Source organism: Schistocerca piceifrons, chromosome 6, assembly GCF_021461385.2.
Source record: "Schistocerca piceifrons isolate TAMUIC-IGC-003096 chromosome 6, iqSchPice1.1, whole genome shotgun sequence".
In the NCBI taxonomy this organism is placed as follows: domain Eukaryota; kingdom Metazoa; phylum Arthropoda; class Insecta; order Orthoptera; family Acrididae; genus Schistocerca; species Schistocerca piceifrons.
Genome location: NC_060143.1, coordinates 168,628,753 through 168,633,276, shown reverse-complemented (window position 1 = coordinate 168,633,276; position 4,524 = coordinate 168,628,753).

Genomic DNA, 4,524 nt, shown 5'->3' with positions numbered 1-4,524 from the left:
GTTGTATTGAATCTCCTGAAATCAGAGAGTAGGAAAGAGAGCAAAATACACATAGATAAAACTTTTAACTTGTACTTATCTCAGTGTTGATGCTGCAGGAATATAATTTCCAAATTATATTTAATTAACATAAATTTCGGAAGAAGGTAAGAGAATAATAATGATGAAAAGACAGGAAAGTAACAACGAAAGTAACTGTTCTGCAAATGAAATGTGTCCTGGGGAAAGAATTGAACGTAAGGAGAAAAACAGAGACGAGCATGTGAATAGTTTAACGAAACAGTAGTAGATTCTCTTTTAAAGACGTAGTGTGAAGGAGGAGGAAGTTGATTTGCATAGGAGAAAAGAAGTGAAGAAGTAGGTAGGAAATAGACGGTTAGGGGAGAAGGAGATAGGCATTTTAATTTTGTTCCGTCGAGGACGGTGAACAAATAATTGAAGAGATATTTCGAGGAATATGTGAAGCATATAGGATTTGTGGAAGATATCACAATACGATATTGAAATAGAAATACGAGGGAAACGGGTATAAGAAGTCGTTAAGAGGTAATTATTAGGAAGAGAATTGAAATATTAAGCTAAGCAAGAAACATGCTATTTCGGGGAAGGATGGGAAACAGTAGGATTTCAAGTTAACCCAGAAAAGATTTCTATATGGAAGAGTGTGATGAGGGAAGATAAGAATGTAAAAGTTTGCTATCGAGAAAAAAGGAGGAAGGGACAAGTACAACATCAGCAAGACTTTAGAAACGATACAATAGATCAATAGAGACGACTTCTGAAAGGCAATAGTAGGGATAATGTGTATTTTGTAGTTCTTTTACAGCTAAGGACAAAAAGAAGAGATTGCAGAGAAGAGGACTCTGGAGTCGAAGTCAAGGTGCGAAGTTTTCTAAACAACATAATATACTTGTAATTAGAAAACTAAAAAGGAATTAAATAATTTTATATTCACTAACCTACTAAGTGTCATCACCATCAGTCTCACTCTTTCTATCCATCGTGATGAAGATGAGGAAGCCATGACCTTAATCTTTTGGTAGAATTACGTTAAATGAGAAAAAAGGAGGAAGCTAATAATACGAAAACGTATTTGATAAAATTAATGATACTTTTTGTAAAGTCATGTAGATAAGTCGTTTAATATTTGTAAAGCTGATAGCTTAATCTAAGGGAGTAAGGGTTAAAATAATATAAGAAAAATAACTGAAAAAACAGAAAACAGATAAGGATGTGAGGAAAGCAAAATTATCACGTAAGGGAGAGATTCTGTATTAGATAAGAAGTTAATAGTCAAGGTGCAGCATCAATGAGGCCAGATCGACGACGAGACTGAGGAGAGCGGTTAGGCGTGAGAGGAGGGGACACTGAGTGCGAGTGCCTGGTACGTCAGCTTACGAGGCCTTTGTGGAAACAACGTTCCTAGAGGATAACTCCTCTGTGTAAAGGTTTGGAGAGATACAACGCAGCCTGAGTAGAATCAGCAAGTACCCTGACGTGAGCTTTATTCATACGAAAGCCACACACAAGCGTAATAACAATGGTTTTAAGAAAGTGTTCGACACTTGGCACTTCTATCGCAAACTATTCAAAGCAGCATATGAAGAGATAAAGAATGCCCACCGAACCGGAACGGAGGCGGTCATATTACGGCGAGTACGAACGGAGGCTTAGATTCACCACAGGCAGAAGAAGAAACTCAGTGTGCAGAATAGCGGAAACTGTCATCAGACAATACGAAATTCAACAACTGCGTAACGATCCCTGGGCACACATGGGACGGAGCAAGAAAAAGATGGAAGGCTGTACAACTTATCTAGATGAACAACCGACTATAATAAAGAGTACACAACAACTGCGAGGAAGACGCCATAAGAACGGATAAACGATAACGATGTTAAACAGGTCTTCAATCCTAATTCCCGGTCCAGAGAAGAACGAAGACACAAGTAAGAAGACAACAAGAAGCACCAAGAGCAAAAGATAAAACGCAGAAGATTTGGTAGAAAGAAGAGCCTGGACCAGAAGAAAGCAAGAAACCTTTTCAAATCCCTTCCCACAAAAGACCATTATTGCATTTAACTACCAACGAGAATCCAATTTAACTGTTCTAACAGCATAAGTATTCGATATTCATTATGGCAAATTGCAACACCTTCAGATGTGATACCGAAAAATGGGAGATAACAACTCGTATGGAAATCTACAGACGAAATGACCAACAGTGAACCGGCATAAGGATTCGACGAATGTTGAAGCGGAAAAGTTTAGGCTGCCAAAAATGGATCTCCAATACAATAGCACCATAGGCATATGCATCGTAGAACAAAGACTACCGCCCATTCACGACACGCTCAGACCTTCAGAAACCTTTCTCTCTGCCGGCCACCATTCCATACTCAACGGGAACACGGCGAGGCACAGGCAGACTGTCATTCCGTACTCAACGGGAACACGACGAGGCACGGGCCGACAGTCATGCCATACTCAACGGAAACGCGGCTAGACGCATACCAAACGTCATCCCATGCTCAACAGAGACACGGGGAGGCACACAGCCGACCATCATTCCACGTTCGACGGAAACACGTCAAAACACTTGAAGAAAAATTGAACCATCTTAAAGATAGGAGAAAGAACCTCTGTGACAGACTACTATCAGAAGAAAAGGGAAACGATTTAAAATTTTATTGTGTTTAAAAATATGTGAATCTAAACGTTTTATGTGTTAGCTATAGATCTTTATTAATGATGTTTTTTGTAGTTTATCATCACAGGTCAATAATATTTTCTTATATTACATTTTTTCAATATGTTTCAGTTAATGAAAACCTAAGTTTAACATTTTGGAGGGTTAAGATTCTAGTGTAATGTGTTCATTAAAATATTTAGGATCGATAAATATGAATGGGTTTAGTAGAAGGGGTAACATACAGGGAGCGAAAGGCTATTTATAGTTTGTAAAGAAACCAGATGGCAGTTGTAAAAGTCGAGGGGCTCGAAAGAGAAGCAGTTGTTGAGAACGGGGATGAGACAGGGTTGCAGCACATCTCCGATGTTATTCAACGTGTATATTGAGCAAGCTGTAAAGGAAGCAAAAGAAAATTTGGAGTAGGAATTAAAGTCCAGAGGGAAGAATTTAAAACTTTAAGGGTTGCCAATGACGTTGTGATTCTGTCAGAGACAGTTAAGCACTTGGAAAAACAGTTGAATGGGATGGACAGTGTGTTGAAGTGAGGGTATAAGACGAACATCAACAAAAGCAAAACCAGGATAATGGAGTGTAGTCGAATTAAATCGGGTGATGCTGAGGGAAGTAGATTAGCAAATGAGATACTTAAAGTAGTAAATGAGTTTTGCTATTTAAGAAGAAAATAACTGATGATGGCGGAAGTAGGGAAGATATAAAATCTAGACTGTCAATGGCGAGAAAAAAGTTTCTGAAGAAGATAAATTTGTTAACATGAGGTATAGATTTAAGTGCTAGGAAGTCCTTCCTGAAAGTATTTGTTTGGACTATACCCATGTATGGAAGTGAAACATGACAAAAATAGTTTAGACAAGAAGAGAAATGTGGTGCTACAGAAGAATGCTGAAGATTAAATAAGTAGATCACGTAAATAATGAGGAGGTACTGAATAGTAGCGAAATGCAGGGAGATCCGCAGCGGATAGGCACTTGGTGCAGGGAGTGGCAACTGACCCTTAACATAGCCAAATGTAATGTATTGCGAATACATAGAAAGAAGGATCCTTTATTGTATGATTATATGATAGTGGAGCAAACATTGGTAGCAGTTACTTCTGTAAAATTTCTGGGAGTATGTGTGCGGAACGATTTGAAGTGGAATGATCATATAAAATTAATTGTTGGTAAGGCGGGTACCAGGTTGAGATTCATTGGGAGAGTCCTTAGAAAATGTAGTCCATCAACAAAGGAGGTGGCTTACAAAACACACGTTCAACCTATACTTGAGTATTGCTCATCAGTGTGGGATCCGGACCATATCGGGTTGACGGAGGAGATAGAGAAGATCCAAAGAAGAGCGGCGCGTTTCGTCACAGGGTTATTTGGTAACCGTGATAGCGTTACGGAGATGTTTAACAAACTCAAGTGGCAGACTCTGCAAGAGAGGCGCTCTGCATCGCGGTGTAGCTTCCTCGCCAGGTTTCGAGAGGGTGCGTTTCTGGATGAGGTATCGAATATATTGCTTCCCCCTACTTATACCTCCGGAGGAGATCACGAATGTAAAATTAGAGAGATTAGAGCGCGCACGGAGGCTTTCAGACAGTCGTTCTTTCCGCGAACCATACGCGACTGGAACAGAAAAGGGAGGTAATGACAGTGGCACGTAAAGTGCCCTCCGTCACACACCGTTGGGTGGCTTGCGGAGTATAAATGTAGATGTAGATATAGGTGCAGAATTGGGGAGAAGATAAATTTGTGGTACAACCTGACTAGAAGTAGGGATCGTTTGGTAGGACACGTTCAAAGGCATCAAAGGATCACCAATTTAGTACTGGA